The sequence below is a fragment of the Oncorhynchus masou genome, chromosome 19, assembly GCF_036934945.1.
Source record: "Oncorhynchus masou masou isolate Uvic2021 chromosome 19, UVic_Omas_1.1, whole genome shotgun sequence".
NCBI classification, from domain to species: Eukaryota; Metazoa; Chordata; class Actinopteri; order Salmoniformes; family Salmonidae; genus Oncorhynchus; species Oncorhynchus masou.
The window spans coordinates 20756922-20784124 of NC_088230.1; the positions used below are offsets into that span (position 1 = coordinate 20756922).

The 27203-nt window shown below is 42.8% G+C and overlaps 1 pseudogene; it reads left to right on the forward strand.

The window, feature by feature from the left end:
- Nucleotides 1–27203, forward strand: part of LOC135505977 (exostosin-1-like) — a 296459-nt pseudogene that overhangs the window by 267598 nt on the left and 1658 nt on the right.

The following is a 27203-nucleotide window of genomic DNA, read 5'->3' on the forward strand; positions in this document are numbered from 1 at the left end:
GTGGACTGTACATTCTGCCTCAGTTCTCCACGGACGCTGCAGTGTTCCCCTTCTACTACTCGTCTCTGGGTGAGTTGGAGCCTGGTGGACTGTACATTCTGCCTCAGTTCTCCACGGACACTGCAGTGTTCCCCTTCTACTACTCCTCTCTGGGTGAGTTGGAACCTGGTGGACTGTACATTCTGCCTCAGTTCTCCACGGACACTGCAGTGTTCCCCTTCTACTACTCCTCTCTGGGTGAGTTGGAGCCTGGTGGACTGTACATTCTGCCTCAGTTCTCCACGGACACTGCAGTGTTCCCCTTCTACTACTCGTCTCTGGGTGAGTTGGAGCCTGGTGGACTGTACATTTTGCCTCAGTTCTCCACGGACACTGCAGTGTTCCCCTTCTACTACTCGTCTCTGGGTGAGTTGGAGGCTGGTGGACTGTACGTTCTGCCTCAGTTCTCCACAGACGCTGCAGTGTTCCCCTTCTACTACTCGTCTCTGGGTGAGTTGGAGCCTGGTGGACTGTTCTGCCTCAGGACAGTGTTCCCCTTCTACTACTCGTCTCTGGGTGAGTTGGAGGCTGGTCTGCGTTCTGCCTCAGTTCTCCACAGACGCTGCAGTGTTCCCCTTCTACTACTCTGGGTGAGTTGGAGGCTGGACTGGGTTCTGAGTTCTTGCAGTGAGCCTGGGTGAGTTGGAGCCTGGTGTACGTTCTGCCTCAGTTCTCCACAGACGCTGCAGTGTTCCCCTTCTACTACTCCTCTCTGGGTGAGTTGGAGGCTGGTGGACTGTACATTCTGCCTCAGTTCTCCACGGACGCTGCAGTGTTCCCCTTCTACTACTCCTCTCTGGGTGAGTTGGAACCTGGTGGACTGTACATTCTGCCTCAGTTCTCCACGGACACTGCAGTGTTCCCCTTCTACTACTCCTCTCTGGGTGAGTTGGAGCCTGGTGGACTGTACATTCTGCCTCAGTTCTCCACGGACACTGCAGTGTTCCCCTTCTACTACTCCTCTCTGGGTGAGTTGGAGCCTGGTGGACTGTACATTCTGCCTCAGTTCTCCACGGACGCTGCAGTGTTCCCCTTCTACTACTCGTCTCTGGGTGAGTTGGAGGCTGGTGGACTGTACGTTCTGCCTCAGTTCTCCACAGACGCTGCAGTGTTCCCCTTCTACTACTCCTCTCTGGGTGAGTTGGAGGCTGGTGGACTGTACATTCTGCCTCAGTTCTCCAAGGACACTGCAGTGTTCCCCTTCTACTACTCCTCTCTGGGTGAGTTGGAGGCTGGTGGACTGTACATTCTGCCTCAGTTCTCCACGGACACTGCAGTGTTCCCCTTCTACTACTCGTCTCTGGGTGAGTTGGAGGCTGGTGGACTGTACGTTCTGCCTCAGTTCTCCACAGACACTGCAGTGTTCCCCTTCTACTACTCGTCTCTGGGTGAGTTGGAGGCTGGTGGACTGTACATTCTGCCTCAGTTCTCCACGGACACTGCAGTGTTCCCCTTCTACTACTCGTCTCTGGGTGAGTTGGAGGCTGGTGGACTGTACATTCTGCCTCAGTTCTCCACGGACGCTGCAGTGTTCCCCTTCTACTACTCCTCTCTGGGTGAGTTGGAGCCTGGTGGACTGTACATTCTGCCTCAGTTCTCCACGGTGATAACCTGCTGTTATGTGTCTGTATAACAGACTCGTCTCTGGGTGAGTTCGACACTGCAGTGTTCCCCTCTCTACTCCTCTCTGGGTGAGTTGCAGCCTGTCATAACCTGCTATTATGTGTCTGTATAACAGACTCCTCTCTGGGTGAGTTGCAGCCTGGTGATAACCTGCTGTTATGTGTCTGTATAACAGACTCTCTCTCTGGTTGCAGCCTGGTGATAACCTGCTATTATGTGTCTGTGTAACAGACTCCTCTCTGGGTGAGTTGCAGCCTGGTGATAACCTGCTGTTATGTGTCTGTATAACAGACTCGTCTCTGGGTGAGTTCGAGCCTGGTGATAACCTGCTGTTATGTGTCTGTATAACAGACTCCTCTCTGGGTGAGTTCGAGCCTGGTGATAACCTGCTATTATGTGTCTGTGTAACAGACTCCTCTCTGGGTGAGTTCGAGCCTGGTGATAACCTGCTATTATGTGTCTGTATAACAGACTCCTCTCTGGGTGAGTTGGAGCCTGGTAATAACCTGCTGTTATGTGTCTGTATAACAGACTCCTCTCTGGGTGAGTTGCAGCCTGGTGATAACCTGCTATTATGTGTCTGTATAACTTCTATGCATGGGAACTGTTGACACACAACCATAAGGAATCCGACCTCCGCTCCGGCAATATGCTCTCTTCAATGTGCTCTCTTCAATGTGCTCTCTTCAACCTTTCCTCCATGCTATTTTATATACCCCAGTGCTATGTATTAATACCCTCTGAGAAAATGTTGCTCATGCTTGCCAACCACAGACACATTTTTACATAAAGTCATGTTTGGAGACCAAACAATGCACTTTACAACGGAAATTGTCTTGGATGTAACCTTGCAAGCTGGTATGTTATCCCATATCCTATCTGCAGTCCCATTAACTGCCAAGGGTCAAGTCCTCCCTAGTCAGTGATTAGTTGTCACTGAAATGGAACAGTGAACAGCATAAAACCTAGAGCTGCAGCAGAGCAGTCAGTGTCTTGTGTATTTCCTCCGGCATTGAGCACCTTGGAGCTGTGCACTATGAACTGTGCTGCTGTCGCAGTCCTGCGAGGAGCACTGGGATGAAGCCATAACTCAGATAGATGCTTGTCTTTCTCTGAGGAGTTGTGTACAGGAGGAATGGGCAGTTTGCTTTATGCTTCGACAGTTATATGTTTTTGCCGGTACTGAAGGAATAACGGTGTCAATGCCGGTAAAACACAGGCATTATCAGTCTCACTTTCCATAATTCTGATAGCAGCAGATGTTTTTAGTTTTTTTCTTTGCATTGTAGGCCTATTTCAATTCTACTGACTTTAATTGACTGTTTTTAAGCTTGTATTTGTCTCTGTCAATTTCAAGTTGATGTTACAATATTGTGTTATTATGACAGCATCTGTCCCGAATCATATCTGTTCCTCTGAGAAGTGGAAAAGAAGGAACGATGGCGATATTGGGCTCCATTTCTGGGGGGTCTTGATGACTGGGTATACCGCCTCAAAATCACAAATTGGATTTCCAACTTGTTTAGTAGAGAGTCCAGCTCCTTTGGTACCTCCTATAATGTGCTTCACAATCCTCTTTTGTCTGTGTTTAAAGCTACTGGGAATGTATGAAGAGATGCCAAAGCAGTGGATAAGAATGAGAAGGTCCATTTACTGTAGAAACTTTAGAATGTTTGAATGTTCCCTGTTGAAACTCTGCTTGTTTTCCACAATCATCCGACCCAATTCTCATCGCCATTTGAGTGAATTTTTTGAATTTTGTTTGAGCTGTCAATAAATCTCAATCTATAGCTTTTCACATGAGGAAATTATATATTGTCTAAATCCTCGGATTAGATTGGCAGGGTACAGAAGGACTATCTCCAGGATGTTGCAAGAAGAAGAGTGATTTGTTTACCACCACCTCGTGTGAAAAAGTGGTAACACTTGCCCTCATCACCCCACCTCTTCACTTCCCCGGCACCTCTATTTATTTTTAAGGTTACCAACTAGATTTCCTCGAGGCTTCAGGGCACCCTAACAGCTTTCTCCTTTGCAGTCCCATCACTATCATTGATCCAGCCTGGCTTTCTGTTTTGGTCCGGAAAACCCTCCAACTTGCCTCGTTTGCTGAGCATGATTGTTCCGGTTCATTGCAATCAGTGGGATTTTTTTTCTTCTCTTACCATAGTACAGTTTAACTTTGTTCTAGTTTCTGAGCGTGTTTCAGATCACACTGAACCTTTCTAATGACGAGTTCTAGAGCTCCTTCGCTAAGGCCAGTAACAAGCATAAAGGCTAATAACCAACATGACACCCCACTTCACTAGGCCTACAGTAAGGTATCCTGCAAAGGGCAGACTCTCAAGATAAGAGGGGCCATTATACAAGGCTCTTTTTTTACAAATGTGGGACTAACAGCCTACTCTGCGACAGCTGTGTGTTCTAAAGGGAACAATGACTTTGATCACAGTTATTTCAATGAAAGTCATTTGAACAAAATGTTTTTGCCAGTTCTGCTTGGTACATTTGCAGTTTAATGTTTGATTCGAACGTTTGTTTGAAGTGCACTTAAAATTGCTGCCAGAAATGACTGTGGTGTTTCCCGGAGGAAACATTTCTTCTACAAAAGTGTTGCCAGAGTAAAATAGTTTAAGGCTTATGGGATGTTGATGACCGGATGATAATTATTATATATTTTTATATATTTAACAAGTTATTTAAGAACAAATTCTTATTTTACAATAACGACCTACCCCGGTCAAACCCTCCCCTAATTACCCGGACGACTCCGGACCAATTGTACGTCGCTCAATGGGACTCGTGTGGTCCTAATGCAATACTGAAAGCTCCTTTGAAGATGATCGGCAGAGATTTTCTACAGATTTCTTTGCTTATGCAACAATGTCTGCAAAGAACAAACCTATTCAGGTAAATGCTATGCTCACCAAATGGACACATACAAACAGCCAGCACAAGTTTGCTATCACATCCCACATCAAGAAGGCATCGTTTGGTGATCAGGGTCCAAAATAGGTCTTCGAGAGGCACTACATAGCATCAGGGTAAATCCATAAATAGAGCCCAGTACACCAGAGAGGTCAGAGAGTCCACAGCCCTGTGTCAGAGAGATTGATAGGGATGCTGTAAGTGCACTGGGTGTTCATTTATGCTTGATGAGGTGGATGGATTGGAGAGTACAGGCTGTCCCTTCTGAAGGTGTGTGTCAGAAAGGTTAATGTCTTGAGGTGCGTGTGTGTTAAGTTGTGTCTGAAGGTGTGTATTAAGGTGTGCGTCTGAAGGTTTGTGTTAAGGTTTATGTCTCTCTGTGTGGTTGCAGGTAAGATCCCGTCCCAGGAGTTCACTGCTGTTATCCAGGCCGTGACTCCTCTCCAATCTCAGCTGCAGCCCATAGTCAAGCTCGTCATCGCTGTTGCCAAATCCAAGTTCTGTGCACAGGTGAGAGCTCAGACCTATGACCCGTGAGCTAAGGCGAAACAGCAGGGATGCAGACCATTCATTTTTATACTGTAACTCAAAGTCAGTGGAAGTTTATCTTATGGGATATAGCATAAAGCTTTATAGCTATACGGCATGTCATGTCTCCCCATGCTATATTTACGGGTGTGCTATATGGCCAATATACCACGGCTAAGGGCTGTTCTTCGGATACCTGGATATAGCCCTTAGCCATGGTATATTGGCCATATCACACAAACCCCTGAGGTGCTTTATTGCAAATTATAAACTGGTTACCAACGTAATTAGAAGAGTAAAAGGAAATGTTATGTCATACCCATGGTATATGGTCTGATATACCATAGCTTTCAGCCAATTAGCATTCAGGGCTCGAACCACCCAGTTTATAATGGACAGACTTATTTTCGCTATATATCCGCAGCTAAAAAAAACAATGGCTATATGTAAGGGGTCTATGCTCTTTTGAATTAAGATTTTATTTAATTGTTTTGTTTGCAGATAATTGTGCTGTGGAATTGTGACAAGCCTTTACCTCCGAAGAGCAAGTGGCCCTCCACCACCGTGCCTATCACTGTCATTGAGGGAGAGAGAAAGGTATGAGATTTCCTAGTTATGCGGGTGTTAAGATTACATGTTTTATCGATTTTAATGTGTTTTATTGAGTCTTAATCATTGAGGGAATGAGCATGGCTGTTGAGGAGAACTGACACCAATATATTTATTTGACGTTCAAAAAATATTGCTATCAGGTTGTAAATCACAGCTGGCCTGGTACATTGTTTGCTGCCTCCCATTCAGGATGCACTGGTTCAGTTTTTTCAAAAACCCAAGACAAATTTAACTAAGGCTGGGAATGTCAATACAATCAAATCAGCAAGGACAATGATCACAAGTCAGTCATAACGTGGCTAATAGGCTAGCGTATCTATTTATGTAGCTATTTATTTTGCAAGGTAAAAACACTGAGCCTAACGTTGGCTGGCTAGCTAGCTAGTTGCTGGGAGGGTGTCATGTTGTTTTTCGGTGGCTACAGCTAGAGGCAGGTGTCATTTGGCTAGCTAGCGAAAAATATGAATTGCTATGCTGAAATAGAACGACTATTATCCACGTAGCATATCTCTTGCGTTCATAAATTCAATGTGGCTATCTACTATCATTTCAGAACACTCTCGTCTGAGTGTGCCAGAGCGCAAAATAACTGATGAATTTATGACACCCGCTGAATACGACTGGTGTCAGTAAACGTAAGCAAAAAAAGTAAGATAGTTACGAACGCTCTAGATAACATGTAAACAGCCTAACCAGCTCTGATAGGACAAGTAAAATGGCCAGAGGTGTTCTCATTTGTGTCTGGAAGTAGCTAGCAAGCTAGCCAACTTTAGCCAGTTAGCTTGGGTGACTGACTGCAAAACGCTCTGAATTTATGAACAGATAATCTGACAGCACTCTGAGGCAATTTATGAACGCAACCTGAGCTAGTTGTCAATCAAATGTTTTTGGCATTGATCAAATGGGTGGGCAGGCAGGCAAGTTTCCATTCATTTGTAAAAATGTGGGTTGGGACCAGCTTGCATTGGCAGGCAAGCTGCAGAAGGACAAGCAGGCTACTATTCACCATCGTTTATCAGAGCAATTCTGACGGTCAACTAGTTGAAAAAGGGGGGAGAGGGTTTATCTAATTTTCCCTCATTAGATTTTAGCTCATCTCACTAGCTAGCGGCAGGGTAGCCTAGTGGTTAGAGCGTTGGACATGTAACCAAAAGGTTGAAAGTTCATATCCCTGAGCTGACAAGGTACAAATCTGTCGTTCTGCCCCTGAACAGGCAGTTAACCCACTGTTCCTAGGCTATCATTGAAAATAAGAATTTAATCTTAACTGACTTGCCTAGTTAAATAAAGGTAAAATATATGTTTTTTAAATGTTGTTGATTATGTTGTTGTTGATGTGCATAACTGAGGGATGTGCATAACTAACTGTGCATAACTTTCATGGTGGTTTCATCAAAATTAAATCTAGAATCGGCTTCCTATTTCGCAACAAAGCCTCCAAACATACCCTCGTAAAACTGACTATCCTACCAATAATTTACAAAATAGCTTCCAATACTCTACTCAGCAAACTGGATGCAGTCTATCACAGTGCCATCAGTTTTGTTACCAAAGCCCCTTATAACACCCACCACTGCGACCTGTATGCTCTAGTCGGCTGGCCCTCGCTACATATTCGTCGCCAGACCCACTGGCTCCAGGTTATCTATAAGTCGATGTTAGGTAAAGCTCCGCCTTATCTCAGCTCACTGGTCACGATAACAACACCCACCCGTAGCACGCGCTCTAGCAGGTATATTTCACTGGCCATCCCCAAAGCCAACACGTCCTTTGGCCACCTTTCCTTCCAGTTCTCTGCTGCCAATGACTGGAACGAATTGTACATAGCCACCTGTAAATAGCCCACCCAATCTACCTACCTCATCCCCATATTATTTGTATTTATTTTTCTGCTCTTTTGCACACCAGTATCTCTACTTGCACACCAGTATCTCTACTTGCACATCATCATCTGCTCATCTCTCACTGCAGTGATAATTTGCTCAATTGTAACTACTTCGCTACTATGGCCTATTTATTGCCTTACCTCCTCAAGCCATTTGCAAACACTGTATATAGACGTTCCTTTTTTTCTATTGTATTATTGACTGTATGTTTGTTTATTCCATGTGTAACTCTGTGTTGTTGTTTTGTGTCGCACTGCTTTGCTTTATCTTGGCAAGGTCGCAGTTGTAAATGAGAACTTGTTCTCAACTATCTTACCTGGTTAAATAAAGGTGAAATAAATAAATACAATTAAATCAATAGGACTGTAAAGTTACCAAATGTAAAAGGACTCCCGTGGTATTTACATATTTGCAAATATCCATTCAGGTGTATTTTGTGGCTTTTGGCGAATGCGTTCTAATGATCTAAAGTCGCACTGTTGCTACAGCCTGTAAACATACAGTCCAGTTCAAAGTGAATAATGACAGGCCCGTGTGGCAAATTGCTTATTTGCATAAAGGCCTACTGTAGCTCTGATTGGCTATGGCTCACCGCTCTGCGTAGACGCTGGTCCTTGACGAGACAGATGTATTTATTTGGTTTTATTTACTGAGTGTATTAATTGTCCAAATGCACGGCCGCTTTCCCACTCTATAATGCGTTCAAATTTTCACAAATGCCAAACATTCTAAGAATTTATGAAAATGTGGAAATCACCATATCGAAGTGCCCGCTTGTCAGAAAATGTAACAAAAAAACAAAGAAATACAATATATAATCTGTCAAATTCTTCCTGGAGTGTATATGAACAGATTTGAATACGTTTTCATGTTGCAACAACTCTGTCAGTTCCACTTTAAAGTCAGGGGAGATAAAATGCAGTCGTAAATTTCTAATAAAATCCTTTCAAGCTTTTCTTTAATTTGTCCTTTTTGGAACTGGCCCTGACTGAGTGCAAGTCTGGCTCCTGGAATCTGAGCTTAGCTTACCCTGACTGTTGAGCCATGAAGCAGCTTGAGCCTGCTTCCAGGACTGTTCCAGGCGCACTCTGGATAAAACACCAGTCCATCACAATGCCATTACTGTGCCAAGCCTCAGCTGAATCATTTTAATAGTGCTAAAGGTACCACTTTGCAGTGATGTTCTTATGCGCTTTTAAAACAATAGGAGTTAGTACACCAGACATCATACTTCCTCCAAACAGGACAAATGCTCTAACTGAATGCAAGCTTCTTAAACACAGTAATGTGTTTTCAATCAAACTATTCTGATGAAACGCTATTGCGCTGACAGTATGAATTCATCCAACCCTTCATTGAGTCCAAATAATCACTCCGATTGTGTTATTTGGAGCGTTCCACTCACTTAAAGAGAGCGTTCACCCAAATTACACACTTTCCATGATTTCCTTACCCAGTAAGCAGTCTATGGACAAGGTATGACAGTAATCCATTCTTTAGTTTCCCTGGCACTGTTTCCAAATGCTAACATTTAGCGTTTGTGGCACACATACCATTCAAGTCATATGACTGATATTAGAATTGTTCATGCATCATGTCCAAATCAATCGAAGGTATCTCAAATTGATTGTGAAGATCAACAGTCACTTATGATGATGATTTGAACATGATGAGCAAAAAATGCTAAAGTCAGTCCCATGACATAAAATGGGATTCGTATCACAAATGCTAAAACGTTAGCCATGGTAACAAAACCAAAGCATGGATTGCTGTCTCACATTGTCTACAGACTGCTTGGAAACCAATGTGTACTTTTGTAATTTGGGTGAACTATCCCTTTAATTGCTGGCTTCATAAATATCTCCTACTCATAGCCAAAGTGGAATTCCAATCAGCAGTGTCATGCTTGCTGCTTACCACAGAATTCAGTCAACCCCCCCCACCCCCCACGCTCTCTCTCTCACAACACATACACACAGACACACGCTTCTCAGTTTTTCCATAACCCGCAGCAGCCCAGCTGTTGTCCTAACACGAGGCCAGTACTCCATGCCGCCCCACTGAGGCAGGAGCAGGACCCTAAAACCCAATGGCAGATCCCTTAATTGATACTGTTTGTTCTCATGTGGTAAACACGGCAATGGAAAAAATGTGTTCCCATTATAACAATAAACAGCTTTTCTAAAAGCTTTTAATACTCTTTGAGTATTCTAGCCTAACAAGACAGCTGCTCCAGAGTAGTACATTCTCCACAGCTCTCTCCCCAAACAATAATAGTTTCAATGTGTTGAAACCAGCGAGTCAAACATTCACATGACACTGAATCAGAGCACTGCCAAGAGACTGAGGAAAGGCTAATGGTGGATGTGTTCCGTGTTCTGCAATTGTGCATCTTTTGTTGTCCCTCATATCATCTGTGAAAAAAGCAAAGTAATTGTATGTTTGTCAGGGGGACAGAATATCTAAAGAGGCTCTTATTATCTGGTGTCCTAAATAGTTTATCTCCCCTCAAGGCCGGCATTCAGTTTAAACATTTAAGCAGTGTTTTCCTGCCTAGTACATGTCACCTATTTATTTAGGCTCATTGAAATTACACTGTAACCTAGACCCCATTTATTGTGTTTTCGGGCCTATACTTTCCATTGTGTTTACATTATTTTCCTTTTTAGCAAGCTTGTATGAAAAGCAGGGGCATCATTTCATGCTGTTGCATGAATGCATTGTGTGATAGACAAGGGAAAACACTGGCTGCTGTGAAAGGGCCTTAATGAACCACAGTCCCTCTCTCCTCCGTCATAATATATCATTTTTGTATTTCAATGGACTGCACTAATCAGCACTGAGTAGAGGTCACCAGCAGCATTTGATCAAAATCCAGCATATTATATTATCGATTTTTCCTCCATGTTTGTGTCCTCGGGAAAGTAACACATCTAAAAATAGGTCCCCTCATCTTGTTCCTTCAATTTTCGTTTCCATTTGAAGGCTAATTAAGTTGGCCCGCATTCGTGCCATGGATCACTTCATAGCCAGCTGCCATTAGATCACTATCCTTGCTCTCGACAGACCTGCCACTCACTCCCAAGCCTGATGGCTTGGAGCTAAGCCCTTCACTGACTTGTGGGGTGTGTGTGTCGGTGTACATGTGAGATCTCCACAGTAGCATCTCCACAGCTGTGTGTGGGTGGCTGGCTGAGTGTGTTGCTGTCCTGCGATGCGACGCCTCAAGAAGGGCTCACTGTCTCATTAGCACCTCCAGCTCCCCATCCTTGTCTGATAGCCATTTTCATCAACTGATAATTCATATACAGCCTGGATAACAAGATGTCTCATCAGAAGGGAACATGGTTAATAAGAACAGATAAATGAAATAACGTGAGTCTTTCAAAGACAAAGATATTTGATCTCTTGCAAAGCATAGTAATTGGGTTAGTCAAATGCTTTGGAGCACTCTACCATTTTCTCCTCAGGGCGGTCATTTGTCTCACCATGTATACGAGGTGATCTATGGTCACTCAGGGTGTCATTTGTTGTCCCTGAACAATTCTTTCACCTTAATTAATTGTTACTTTCAATAATAATTTCATGCTTGGCACCCTGAGTTTTCAATTCATGAGTTGATCCTCAGAATCAATTCAGTCCATTCATTCAGGGTATACTTTATGTGTTAAATGTTACAGGGCAGAGTTCAAGTAGGCTCCCACTAAATCCAGTCTGCATGGTGATTAGGCCATTCTAGGGGTCAGTTTTCATTCACAACTTAGATTCACAATATCCTTATCTCCAAACCTGCAATCAAATCAATCTGTATACTACAATTGAGTGTCACGCCCTGACCGTAGATTGCTTTGTATGTTTCTATTTTTAGTTTGGTCAGGGTGTGATGTGGGTGGGTATTCTATGTTTTGTTCTATGTTTGTATTTCTATGTGTTTGGCCTGGTATGGTTCCCAATCAGAGGCAGCTGTCAATCATTGTCTCTGATTGAGAACCATACTTAGGCAGCCTGGTTTCGCCCTTGAGTTGTGGGTAGTTGTTTTCTGTTTTGTGTGTATCACCTGACAGTGCTGTTTCGTTCGCTGTCATTGTTATTTTGTTTAGTGTTCAGTTTTTTTATTAAATTTACAACATGAACACTTACCAAGCTGCACCGTGGTCCTCTCCTTCTTCCACCTACGACAACTGTTACATTGAGGAATAATGAGACATGATTGCACTTTGAAGCAAAACAATACAAATAAAAAATGGTACACAAAGTGGAGGAAATCTATTTCTATTGCAAAAAAAGCACACCTGCATGATACAAATTATCCAAGTTCAACAAGCTGAAATATCTCACTTCACATTCCCTTAAACTCCGAACAGAGTCTGTGTAAACAGCAATGGTAAAGGAAGTTCACAAAGGCGCTGGGTTTCTGTGGGCCAGTCAGGGTTCTTGGGCCACTGGGCAGGTTGAGGTTATCCCTGGGCTGTACTATATGGCGTGTCTGGGGCTCCCTCGGCCTTTGGGGTAGGTGTCGAAGGATCCATTTGCAGTGAGGTCAGAACACACGCTCCCACAGGACTGCAGGTAGCCTAGTGAAATGTCGCTGGTTCGACTACACGAGCTGTGCCCTTGAGCAAGGCACTTAACCCAAATTTGCTCCAGTGGCACAGTGCTACTATGGCTGACCTTGTAAAACAACACATTTCACTGCACCTATCCGGTGTTTGTGACAATAAAACATCCTCCATTCTCAGTCTCCTAAGGCAGGCTAGACAGCTTGATAGCATTTCACGGTACGGTTGTTGTTTTCGGCACATGTGAAAAATAAAATTTGATTTGATTTGTGAGAGAGAGGTCAAAAGGCTAAGGAGTAAGGGCCACAGAGCAAACAACAAACGACAAAGACACTTGATTTGTGGCTTAATATTGAGCTGAGTCATGACTTTAGTTGAGTTCTGCTTATGTGGCATCTTTATCAAACATAATGCAATTTTAGTTGACAGTCACTGTAAATAATATGAATATTTAATATCTGAACAAGCTGTTCAAAATTACAATTTCATGCAATTTCATGAAGTGTATGTTTACCCCACTATGATACTATGAATTATGTACAGAGATGGGCTTTGACAAAAATGTATCTTGGAAACGACACTTGAGCCATTGAAATCATTTTCTCTGCTGAACTTTGCACTTTGACTCTGAATGTATCAAGCATCGAATATGATTAACCCATAAAGAAAAGCATTGACAAGCCTCTAAAGATTGGCCTTGAAGAAACACGAGTCAATGGAGATAAGGGTGATGCCACATTTTCACCAGGTGACTCAGTGCTACGTCCCTGTATATCTGCCTAGAGGAAAAATCCATTGACACTGACCAGGGAGAGAAAGGAAGGAAAGGACAGTGACAGATCAAAACCCTGTGCCACTGTCTCCATGAGACTAGTTAAAGCAGCCCTGGGGGGCGAAGACGGTGGGCTCTGCGACAGAGGAGGCGGAGGGAGACAGACACAGGGAGGATGAGAGAGAGAGAGAGAGAGAGAGATGGGCAGACTGAAGGACAAACAGTCCCTAAAGATGTGTATTGGAATCTGAGCTCCAGAGTATATACAGACCTGATGGGAGAGCTGCGGGTGAAGAGGGGTGAGCGATACAACAACAGCTGGCTAGCCTGATAACCAGAGCAGTGTGAAACCATCAGAACATACCTATATGGGGAAATTAGAGCAATTCATTGAACATTATACAGAGAGTATGCTAATCGTCAATGCAGACCATTAATACAGTAAGGCAAGGTGCACTGCAAGCTAAACGAATACCACTTAATGTTGTGAAGAGTGTGTTGATAATTTTTACCTCTACTGAGGTGTGATACACACCAGTGAGAGTGCTTTAGTGAGTATCCTCCAGGCTTTACGCTGAAAAAACAGTGAAATTCAGACAGCGTCGCTTGCATGCTGATAGACATTCGAGCTTATTGAGATTAAAGGAATCAATGTCATGTAGAATCTTTTCAAATGTGGCACTGTTTGATGAAACTATTCTCAACTAAAGAGGCACACTGCATACTCATTTCACATTGTGATATTTGCTATTCTAATTCTATTTTGAAAAAATATCTTCGCCCTTGGATATCCGAGTAATAGTTAGCGAGTAATAGCAACGGATTAATTTGAATTTCACGGAATAACTTTGTCTATGAACATACATGGAGCTATTAAAGCTGGAGTCCCCTTCTCTTCGTTTATATAAATACCCTTAAATAATTAAAATCCTCTAAATATGTATAATTACAGGCAGCTCTATAAAGCCTGCATTTAGGGTAATGGATTAGGTCGTCCACATCATATTAGCCTGGCCGGCAGATCGATAGTTAATACAGAAGGCACTGATCCCTAAAGCTGTGGTAGGAGAATTATCATTAAAATATGCATTTCTTGTGTAAAATGTATTTACAGTCCCATGAGGGTTACCGCTGCAGCCCAAGTGTTTTAAACTGGTCTTATTCAATCAAGCCCCCAAGCCCAGGAGACTGCGAGACTAAATATACATAATTTAAGCAATAATACATGAGGCCATGTGTTATAACATTTTTATCATGGATGTGGCGTGGTCATAGCCACGAGGCAAGCAGAGTGGGATAGACCGCCACAGCCATGATAAAAAAAAACACATTGACTCAAGTGTATTGCTTTTATACAACAGGTTACCAGCATTAAAACTAGTCAAGAATCATATCACCTCCACCTTACTGGCCACCCTAGACCCACTTCAGTTTGCATACCACCCACAGATGACGCAATCGCCATCACACTGCACACTGCCCTATCCCATCTGGACAAAAGGAATACCAATGTAAGAATGCTGTTAATTGACTACAGCTCAGCATTCAACACCATAGTACCCTCCAAGCTCATCATCAAGCTGGAGGCCCTGGGTCTCAACCCCTCCCTGTGCAATTGGGTTCTGAACTTTCTGATGGGCCGCCGCCAGGTGGTGAAAGTAGGAAACAGTATCTCCACTTCGCTGACCCTCAACACTGGGGCCCCACAAAGGTGCGTGCTCAGGCCCCTCCTGTACTCCCTGTTCACCCGTGACTGCGTGGCCATGCACGCTCCAACTCAATCATCAAGTTTGTAGACGACACAACAGAAGTAGGCTTGATTACCAACAATGACAAGACAGCCTACAGGGAGGAGGTGAGGGCACTCAGAGTGTGGTGTCAGGAAAACAACCTCTCACTCAACGTCAACGAAACAAAGGAGATGATCGTGGACTTCAGGAAACAGTAGAGGGAGCACCCCCCTATCCACATTGAAGGGACAGCAGTGGAGGTGGAAAGCTTGAAGTTCCTCGGCGTACATATCACAGACAAACTGAAATGGTCCACTCACACAGACAGCATCGTGAAGAAGTCGCAACAGCGCCTCTTCAACCTCAGGAGGCTGAAGAAATTTGGCTTGTCACCCAAAACCCTAACAAACTTTTACAGATGCACAACCGAGAGCATCCTGACGGGCTGTATCGACCACAAGGCTCTCCAGAGGGTGGTGCGGTCTGCTCAACACATCACCAGGGGAAAACTACCTGCCCTCCACGACACCTACAGCACCCGATGTCACAGAAAGGCCAAAAAGATCATTAAGGATCATTGAGGACATCACCCACCCAATCCACTGCCTGTTCACACCGCTACCATCCAGAAGGTGAGGTCAGTAGAGGTGCATCAAAGCTGGGACCGAGAGACTGAACAACTACTTCTATCTCAAGGCCATCAGACTGTTAAACTGCAACCACTAACTCAGAGAGGCTGCTGCCTACATTGAGACCCAATCACTGGCCACTTTAATAAATGGATCACTAGTCACTTTATACAATGCACTCTAAATAATGCCACTTTAATAATTTTACATATCTTACATTACTCATATAACATGTATATACTGTATTTTATACCATCTATTGCATCTTGCCTATGCCGCTCAGCCATCGCTCATCCATATACTTACATGTACATATTCTCATTCACCCCTTTAGATGTGTGTGTATTAGAAGCACACTTGCATTAACATCTGCAAACCATGTGTATGTGACAAATAACATTTGATTTGATTTGAAAAGCAAGATTCGTTCCCAAACCGTACATTTTTCAACTCAAGATGATGCTACATTCACTAAACCTGGTTGTCAAGTGAAATTTTAGGCCTTTTCTGGTCGTTAGTTCTATTCATACTGACTGCCATGTCAAGCAAAACTACCCAAGCGCTGGTTGATAGTTCCAGAACTTTGCAGGTTGTGATGGCAAACAAAATGTTTGCTATGGAGGCTTTTTACAGTGGATATCAAGTTTCTAACTTGCATGGCTGGGCAGATGACAGTGGATCTGTAAAAGTAGTAGTGCATTGCTAGGTAACGACGGAAACGATGGCACTTTTTAGGAATGTGGCCATGTGTACGTTGTCTAGCATATCATGGGCAGGATAGACTAGCAATGGGAATATCCAAACCGCCCCATTTTATAATCATATTTAACATGACAGACTGTAAACATCACATGACACAATAATATTAACAGATCAGAACAACAAGATCAAGGGCTGCCACTATCTCTTCAGGAAAAATACATTTTATTTGTCACATGCTGTCACGTTCTGACCTTAGTTCTTTTGTTATGTCTTTGTTTAGTATAGTCAGGGCGTGAGTTGGGTGGGTTGTCTATGTTCCTTTTTCTATGATTTGGGATTTCTGTGTTTGGCCTGGTATGGTTCTCAATCAGAGGCAGCTGTCAATCGTTGTCCCTGATTGAGAACCATACTTAGGTAGCCTGGTTTCACTTTTGAGTTGTGGGTGATTATTTTCCGTGTGAGTGTTTGTGCACACGGGACTGTTTAGTTTGTTTCAGTATTTCACGTTGTTATTTTGTAGTTTAATGTTCTTGTAAATAAAGTAACGTTATGGACACTTACCACGCTGCACATTGGTCCGATCTCTCCTACTCCTCCTCGTTAGAAGAAGAGGACAGGCGTTACACATGCTTCGTAAACAACAAGTGTTGACGAACACTGAAATGCTTATTTACAGGCTCTTACCAACAGTGCAGAGAGAAAGAAAATAGACATTTTTGAAAAATAATAATACCACAAGGAATAAATACACAATGCATGACGATAACTTGGCTATATACATGGGGTACCAGTACGGAGTCGATGTGGAGGGGTACGAGGTAATTGAGGAAGAGATATTGTACTGCAATGTGGAGGGAGCTAGCACACAAGCATTTCCCTGCACCTTTATACTTGCTGTAATAGTGTACAGTGCATTCGGGAAGTATTCAGACCACTTGACTTTTTACACATTTTGTTACGTTACAGCCTTATTCTAAAATGTATTACATTGTTTTTTTCCTTATCAATCTACACTCAATACCCCATAATGACAAAGCAAAAACTGTTTTATAGAACTGTTTACTAATTTATTTGAAATAAAAAACTGAAATACCTCATTTACATAAGTATTCAGACCCTTTACTCAGTACTTTGTTGAAGCACCTTTGGAAGTGATTACAACCTTGAGTCTTCTTGGGTATGATGCTACAAGCTTGTCACAGCTGTATTTGGGGAGTTTCTCCCATTCTTCTATGCAAGTCCTCTCAAGGTTGGATGGGGAGCGTCGCTGCCCATCCAACCAGCCTACATGCAGCAGCTGCCTATCAGAAGAAGCAACCCCCCATACCCTCTATCTGTTTCAGGAAACTAGTCTTGTTACCTGAATGTGTATCATTGTCATTGAGAGTCAGGTCTGATGCTATCATTCATCCCAAGGGCCCTCCACAGCTGATAAATGGCTGATTACTGAGTGTATAATAGGTGTAATGAACAGAGAGCCTGTACTTTGCCACTCTATCTCTCTCAATATGTTCTTTAGGAGAGCTTTTTGCCACACGACTCCTAAACGACTCTTAAAGTATCCCAATGCTCCTCGTTTAATCAAGCCCTCAGCTGGTAAATGACTTTTCAATAGGCACCATGAAATGCTCTCCTGAGCCAAGAGACTTGGCTCGGCGCAGAGCCGGCCCTGCCAGCGATACACTGCCACTATTATCCTGGTATGACGCACCGGGCAGGGATAGTTCAAGTGAATAGGAAATAGTGTTGCATTGAAAAGGACCCATTAAGCCATAATGATGCGAGTCCACAGCACCTGGAGTCAGCCGCTGCCACGGCAAAGTAATGACAGAGGCCCTGTCGATAGCACAGCCACATCCACTTGCTCTAGAGCAGCCAACCCAAGGCAAGGCTAATATCCAAGTCAACAGGTTTTGCTCGATAACTTCCTTATATGAGGAATGAGCAGCCAGTGAGGTTGAGGAGGAGAGAGGGAGGTATGGGTAATACAGCAGGTACATTAACCCCATAAACTTGGTGTCAAGAGCATTGCAGGGTGGGAGACAGGCAGGCAGGGGGAGTTTAGTGAGGATGCACCACACCACACACTCTTGTCGGCAGCCTCCCAGAGAGAGTGACAGTGAAGGGGATTACCCAGACATCCCTCTCAGGTGGCCACTGCTGACAGGTCACTTCTGCCATGTGTGTGCTCCCTAATATTACAGGACATACTGTGCAGCAGGCAAACTACCAATAACACTGGCTGCTGAGAGAGAAATAGCCCATCAGTCGTTTCAAATAGAAACGCCTCGAAAATGTCTTAGACGTTAAATGTCCACAGACAATAACATTGGAGATACAGTTTTGAGGTGTTTTATTAATAATGTCATAATTGCAAAGAAATGTTTTCATTGTGTGCCTACACTGTAATTGCACTGTATTAGTAAGGACAAGTTTTATTGTGAAGTTAGGCTTTGGGCAGAAGATACTGCCAGGCCATTGTGGTGTTTGTTTTTTATCTCTAATTGGCCTTCACCCACATACTCCACAGAAGGTTTTTCATCCAATAATCAGAGCAATATTTTCTCCTTAAAAATGAAAAGTCCTTCAATAATAGGAGCTTCCCAGAAGTAGCCTACACAAGAGTGAAATTTCAGGCTTAAAATAACAAAGCTTGGCCTTGTATGGATTGTTAGGGAGGGCTAAAGCAATGCAATAACATTTCAAATGAAGAAGATTAAGGTTACTCTCTGGGTGCGTCAGGATGAAGTGATTAAATCATTTGTCCATCTTTTTATCCAAAATGAAATGGTGACTCCTCTCTTGCAATTCCTGGATGAGCCTATTTAAAGGTACCTGAAATACTTCAACTTGTGATTGAATAGGTCCCCACACACAGTCAGAGGTGGTGACACCAGAGCCGATTGATTGTTGATTGCGCGATGGCAGCCATTGACGACCATCTCTCTCTCTCTCTCTCTCTCAACAGACAATGAGCAGTCGCTTTTTCCCCCATGAAGTCATCCTCACAGATGCTGTCCTCAGTCTGGACGAGGACTCTGTCTTGTCGACTAATGAGGTAGGAGGATTAGTTATCATTCCCTCTCTGTCTCCCTATTCTACCTGGGGCTTTAACATTCAAAGACCAGAATCAATCAACCCGCATCTTGCAATGTTTATGTAGTGTCTTGCCCCTCCACACTTTATTGTGAGAACTTGAAAATACCTGTGAGGGGAGTCTGATTTCATTCTCTGATTTAATTTGATTATGGGAAAAAGAACCAGGCAGGTTTAAACAGAGAGCTGGCCAGGTTGAACAGAGTCCCACGTCTGTGTGTGAAAATAAGCCAACAATTAACATTGTATGATCAGCTACAGCATTTCCTTTCTCTTTTATCTGACATTGACATCCACAACGGTACCAACTGGTGAGATTTAGCAGCAACTGAAGAAGTGACAGAACATCCAGACAGTTTCTTGAAAGTATTCCCTCTCCCAGGGGTGTGGAGATGTACACCAACTGACTTCCTTCATCTTCAAAGCAACTCCATGTTTTGTTTGTAGTCTGTTGTTATGCAGAGTGCCGTGTTGCTGCCCTTGTTGTAATGCTATGCTCTGTTTCTGGGCCTGCATTTTGGTCCTGTTAATTCTCAATTCTGCTATTCAATTAGTCCCTGTATAATATTTGCACATTGCAGAATCAGCAAAGCGCTAAAGCTCTTTTTAATTGCTCGTTCCCATTAATGTTACTCCGTTAGAGAATGGCCTAATGGAGCAACTCAAAGTTGGGTATTTCAAAATAAGTGCTCTGGTCTAACGTTTAAACTGGCACTGAGGCCCAGGCCGCACTCTACGTTGAAAGTCACTGGTATCATGAGCTACTGTAGAAGAAATCAGTCAAGACAGAGGGAGGTGAAGCAAGGTGACAGGTTATATTAGTAGATCAAGTGTGTGGTCCAGGTGGATGCCCACACTTCACACTAATCATTCACAGTAGAGAGGATTCTATCCTCTCTAACTAGTATGTCTCTAAACCCACAGGGACGTCTTGCCTCATCTGATAAATTCCACCGCTGTGTTTCTCCATTAAACGGTATCAGTGAAATGGTCTGGTACCTGTCTCCGAGTGTCTCTTCCCCTGTGTATGTTACATTACAGGATAATATTGATGGGGTCATTTCAACACCCCTTGTCCATAAGAGACACTTGAGGGGGGGACCCCATTGGAGTTAATTTGTCAAGCATAGCGTAATAACTAATTCACTTCTCGTGGTCGGGACGGATTGATTGCCCCTCTAAAGGGGAAAAAAGTATTTAAGATTCCTGTTCAGTCTTGTTATTGCGTCACTGACTGGAAACGGCCAAATATCTCAAATGAGGGCATTTTCCTCCCAATGTTTTCGTTATCTGGATGTAGTTAGCGAAAGGATCTTCCCATGCTGTGAAATGCAAATTCGGTGACCATGGTGCCAATTCAAAAAACATGTATTCACCATCTGTCCTGGAATGAGAAACTAATGAAAGCCCAAGTTGTTTCAAGCAATCAGAAGGTTTGTGAAACCTATTACCTCTCCGGCATGCTAGTCTCTGCGAAGATCATTAGACTGTCAAACCATGAAGTCACAGTTTGATTAAGCTTCATGTCTTGGAAAAGGAAAAGCACTAGTGGCTCATTTTGCTGGCAGTTGTAAAAAATAAAAAAAATCACTAAATGAACCAAAGCAGCAGTTGCCTCTGTGTGAAGATTATGTTCGCTGTTTTTTAATCAAAAGTTTAAAACGTGTGGAGAATTATTTTGGCTGAGTCCTTGGAAATGTTGACATTGTTTGTGTCTGACACAATGTACAAGTTGCATTTGGAGTGGTTTATCTTGTTCCAAATATTAAACTTGTTAAATTATGCTCATTAGGAAATCCATTGTTTTTGGCATCAAATGAGAGTCTTGGTGGTTGAGTCACTATAGTTGTTTTCTGCATCTGCTGCTCTCTCTTCTAAGCACATGCTGTATTACTTCTGTGTGAATCAATAACATTTCTGCTGTAAATCAAAGTGAGAAAAGATTCTGCTTTGGGAAACTTCAAAACTGACCAACATGTCAGTGTAATGATTGTTCCACATGTATTTGCCTCATACCTTTTTGACACATGGTGGACAGACAGACAGACAGACAGACACAGTAGGCTATGTTTATCTTTTTGGTGTAATTCACCCCATCCATTACCTCCATTAACATTTTGACATTTACATTTGAGTCATTTAGCTCTTAGCAGAGTGACTTCAAATGTGTGCATTCATCTTAAGATAACTGGGTGAGACAACCACAAATCACAGTCGTAGCAAGTACATTTTCTCTCAATAATGTAGTTATCAGCAGAGTCATTGCTAGTAGGAAAAGCTAGCATTAAGTTAAGAGCCACAACAAGACTTTAATTAAGATGTTTCATGCAGGTGAAATGTAAAAGGTTTATAGCCAAGATTCACCTTTCAGACCACAGCTATCCAAATCGGAAGATGTCAGTGAGTAAAGACCCAATCCTTAGTGTATTCTGAGTCTCTGTGTGTAAGAGACCTGCAATGTATTATTCATCTATTTTATATTTTATTAATTGCAGCAAATCAATTTCACCTCTGCCTTGCAAGAGGATCCACTTACATTTTATAGTGGTACAAGATTAAAGAACTAATGCTACAAAAGTTTTATGAGGATATTTCAGGGGGGGAAAAGGAAGAGCCCTCTGTCAGAAATTCCAAAACCAGTCACAGCAAATCCCTCATCTGTTTAATAATCTGTCTCAATAATTGCCCTTTAAACATTGAAAGCATTTTAATTGAAACGAACTGAAATGTGAGCAAGTATAGCACTTTTAATGGGACTTTTCATATTACAATAACTATATGGAACAGTGACTGAACATAATTCATAATTGCATTGTTTCAACTCATTAATCACATGATTAAGCTTTAAGAGAGAATGCGGTGTGGAATATGAATGTTCCTATCATGACACTGTCTGGCTGCCCATGAGAAAGCAGGGCACATATAACCGTAAAACAGTCAGCTTGTCAAATGTTCTCCAGGGATCCAGTGGAATATCATATCAAGGGTAGACATGACTGCATGGAAACATGCACTAGGATATGATCTTGGTCATTTAACAAGATCTATCAATGTCTGAAATCGACTTTACTTTCAGTTCATACTAGAGAAGTCATACTACTGTATACGCTAGAAACCAAATGCTGAGTCTGTCTTTCCTATACGACTATACTTTTATCTCATTTAATAACATATCACATCAAATGGCACAGGTAAATGATATGCCAGTAGAGATTTGTGATGGATCTGTTTGTAGACTCCTCAGAACCCATATTCAGAAACCATCTTATGTATTACATGGGATCAATGTATGTTGCCCTTGGAAAGGCTTTCTGCACGCATACGGTAGCATTCTCCCTCTGCGCCTGTCATTTTTCTTCCTCCCTATTTCCAATCCATAATTAACTAAGACACATTATGAATGGGCCAAATCACAGTCTGTCACAAATGATGCGAGGCACAATCAGGGCATTATAGGAGCGTAATTCCTGAAGGCAAATTATTTGCATGATATCATAAATCCTGTGCTGAGGTAATGGCTAACACAGCAATTAATCAAAGGCTACATTAAGAGAGATGTTTCCAACCTTTTCCTCAGATTTGTAGTCTCATTCCTTCATAATTATGCACACACATCATGACAGAAGCTGAGAGATGTTTGGTTGTTTTAAGGGACTATCCATTTTTTAGGCTCTGCTCTCTGTAGCATTTTGGAAATTAATGTCGCGCTGTGCCCACAGCAAGGTAGAGTCAGCATGTGTATTATACTATGTGGTGTTCTTCACATTCTCTTGACCTGAGTGACTGTTTGTACCTGAGAAGAACAATTTTGGAATTCAATCTACTCTTTTGCTACATTGTACTGCAGTTGTTGTTGCTCATCTAATGCATAAGTAAATCTGTCTATAAGAGATTTTCTAAGATGTTTTCCTTTCCTCTGAACCGCAGGTTGACTTTGCCTTCATTGTCTGGCACAGTTTCCCAGACAGAATTGTGGGCTACCCAGCACGCAGCCATTACTGGGATGGCAGCAAATCAAGATGGGGCTACACCTCCAAGTGGACTAATGAGTACTCCATGGTGCTCACAGGGGCTGCATTCTATCACAGGTACAGTCACTTCCTCTGCCTGCTCTCTATGAGTGGTGTAGGGGCCATGATATTAACTCAGGGAGGGGATGCAGATGGCAGGGAGAAACACTGTCCAAGCGGTAAGACATAATTTACTTTGAGCACATGCGAGGTGACTATAAAAAGCCCTAAGACATATTGGGGCCTGTTAACATCCTCCCACTGTATAGCAGCAACTCTGTGAGCTCTTTCTCCTGCACTTGTCACTTACTCTTATCACGGATGGGTGTGATCAGGTTTGTATTGTTCTGTACCAGCAGACAAGTTGCCACAGACAGACTGCAAGACTGGTTCACATATTATGTTTTATTCAGGAGTAGTCTACTTCCTTCAGTACAGTAAGTGCCATTTAGAAAACTCATCTGACTTCCTCACACCACTGACATTTGTTGCATATAAGCTTTAATAGAAAAGGAAATAAAGTATTATGTTTTTTCCTTCCTTTTACCGTGAAAGATTTGATTGTGAAATGCAATGCATCATCAAAATGAATAGAAAGTATTAAGCCATGCAGCAAATTGAATTGGGAAGTCTTTTCCTCTCATGAGAGATTTGAAGTCATGTCTTTCCGGGCAGTTGCAGATAGACAGCTCTCCTAGTCATTTTTCATTGTTCTATTGTGTGGTTTCAAAATGCCTCTATTATTCAGGACTCAAGGCTCTCAACAGGCTGTCTACTGAGGCATTGTGCTAATAATCAAGTGACAAGTGTTTCTACCAGATATTCACCAGTAGAAAGTGTAGAATAATTCTATCAGATCAACGCAATTAACAAATCAGTGTCATTGATTAGATTGCTACTTTTCCTATCCAAAAGTATCAACATGAACAAAGCTGAATATAATAGTCAGATCAGAAAAAGGACAACGTTGACAAGATCACTGACAACAACATCACATAGATCAATAGCTTTGCAGAGAGGGAGAGGCCCAGCCTGGGCTCACAGTTTTTCTCAAAGGGTCTTGTTCTCATCTTTCCTGCATGGATGAGACAGACAAACGGTGCTGACGGCAGACCTCGGCTGCGACACCTCACCTTCACTAGGCTGACAGTGATGTACCGCTCGGCTCGGCAGTTGGGCAAGGCACTGATGCCGCAGAGGCCAAGAGCCCAGTGGGGCTCCGGAGGAGGAGTAGGAGAGGGGGGAAAATGAAACAGGAATTTGTCTTCTTGGGGGAGATGAGGCATGAGTCTGAAGCCTCTGGATCTAAACAGAGTGACCCCCTAACTTAACTGAAGCCCATGTGTCACCTCAGACAAGATCCTATGTCAGCCATACAGCCAGGGCCCACAAATGAGACATGACACAATCAGGGTCGAAGTAGGGAGAAGTAACTTACTCTGAGAAATTGGGTGTTGTCAGGCAGGTGGATGAGGTCACTGGGGAGGGTGGCTCTTATGATGGCTTCTGGGGGGGTTAACTCCCCTCATTCTGCCAGATGTATCCACCAGACAGATTACCACCCATATTCTTTTTTTCTTCTTTTTTAACGTTTATTTAACCAGGCAAGTCAGTTAAGAACAAATTCTTATTTTCAATGACAGCCTCGGAACAGTGTTCAGGGGCAGAACGACAGATTTGTACATTGTCAGCTCGGGGATATGAACTTGCAACCTTTCGGTTACTAGTCCAAACGCTCTAACCACTAGGCTACCCTGCCGCCGCATTCTGTGACTCGGTGAATAGAAAATGACAATGGCACTATCCAGAGAAATGGTGAACATTCAGGAAATGGCACTGAAAATAGAATTAGGGACATTTGATTTCCTTTTAGGCACTGCTGTTTCCAGTTGCATTATTGTGCATTAATATTATACTATGCAGTATGACTATAGCTAGGTTTCCATCCAATTGACAACAGATTTTCATGGGAATATTCTAAAATCCACATAAAAACAATATGCGCATTTTCCCACCAAAGATGTTTCCATCAAATTGATTTGTTGTGGATAAATGACTGTGCAAGATTTAAATTCCCAAATACCAAATAAAAAATATAAAATACAAGTTAAAAGGGTGTATGAGTTGATATACAGTATAAAATGACACAAGATCCAAGACTTCTTGCTTTTCAGCAAAAATGATTGTACTGAATTCTTCAACTTGCAATTTGTGGTTCATATTTTCTTAATTGTTTATCAAACTAATTGTTTATCAAACATCACAGCATAGTTGAAAGATATATGGCTGGTAGAAATCCGAAGGAGGTGGCCAGCAGAGATAGGTGGGATGGGCTGAGGGAAGATGAGGGTTAAGATGTGGAACTAGAGACAAGTGGGAGTGAACTTTCTAGGCGGTGAGATAGAATAACGGTCAAAGATAATAGTCAAAAATAAAGTCAAAATAAACCAAACAAAAATAAGTTTAACTGACACTGAAAATGAACGGTGTTACATCCAATGCCTGTTTGCCTGAGGCTGATGCTCCGTAAGCGCTTGTACGCGCGTACACATCCATACACACGGACACATACACACATGTAAATAGTGCCACACGTGCACTCAATCATATTCAGTTGGCCTTGCTGATTAGATTATTGTTGTCCTTCAGGTCCTTTTTTTGCATTGTTGTTTTCTGTTTTCTTTTGATTTTCTCTTTTTGTTGGTTGTTGGCGCATTAGGTGGGTGGTGGTTGTGGTTGGGTTGGAGGGGGACCGTGGCTTAGGGGGGATGGGATGGCGAGGGGTCTTGGATGGTTGAGGGTCAGCTCTCGAGGGGAACTGTGGGGGGGGGGGGGGTCTTGGATAGTTGGTGACCTGGCGGTTGGGAGCTTGGGGCCGGTGGCCGAGAGGTTGCTGGTTCTGGTCCCAGTTTCTAATGGGCGGAGGATCTGTCCTTGTTGCCCTTGGGCGGGGCACTTGACCCTGTTTGCTCCTGTGGGTTGCTCTGAATGTGTCACACTGGTAACAATGATTCGGAGACAGGGAGGACAGTTTTTTTATTACGCCCCAGTTAATGCGTGTAAGAAATACACATGCTCACAATGATTAGATCCAATGACAGGGTACTCACACGCACCAATGGACATTCTGCAATGGAAACCAAAGGGCGCATATATACAAATACTAATCAGTGGGAATAGGGGACAGGTGTGCGTGATGAAAGTTCCGGAGAGATCCTTGACAGGGAGTGTCTGCTGGATGACTGAATGTAATGTCATGTTGAGCAGCTTCACTGCAGGTAGATTGTATGTTTTTAAAATTCGATAAAAAAAGTAAATGGGTTTCCATTTTCAACTCTACTGATGGTTTTCTCACAAAAGTATTTGCATTATATAGCGAGTATGCCCACTCTGGTATTGGCACATGCTCTCGAGACAACAGCTGGCAGATACAATGCGGGTATTACCTACATGAAGAGGTTATTATGGACAAAAGAGCTAGATTATTTTATTGGTCAAACGGCAGTCAAGCATCGATGATCATGTCACCAGGATAAAACCATCTATATTTATTGAAAGGAGCATCAAGCTCATAACCTTGTGAAGTTCATCATAACTTATTTAATCTGTAGCCTAATAAACCGCATGCTTTCTGGACGAGTCGTAGTGGGAGGACCACACAACATGTTATCTCATGACTCCAATATGATGGTTATTATATAGATATTTGCGCATAAAAGCAGTTCCACCAACATTTCTTGCATCGTTAGTATTACCAACACAAAAAGATCCCACCTTTTCTAACGTATTTCGTTTTGTCAACATTTGAAAAGTTTACCGACACATTTTCTGTTTCCATAAAGACTGTCATTACATTTTTTTTCAATTCCTGGATCCATCTCGCTTCCTCTCTGTGTTCCTAGGTATTATCACTACCTGTACACTCACTACTTGCCAACCAGCCTTCTCACCATGGTGGACCAGATGGCCAACTGTGAGGACATCCTCATGAACTTCCTGGTTTCTGCTGTCACTAAGCTCCCACCTATTAAAGTCACCCAGAAGAAGCAGTACAAGGAAACCATGATGCAGCAGGTACAGTATGTTTCT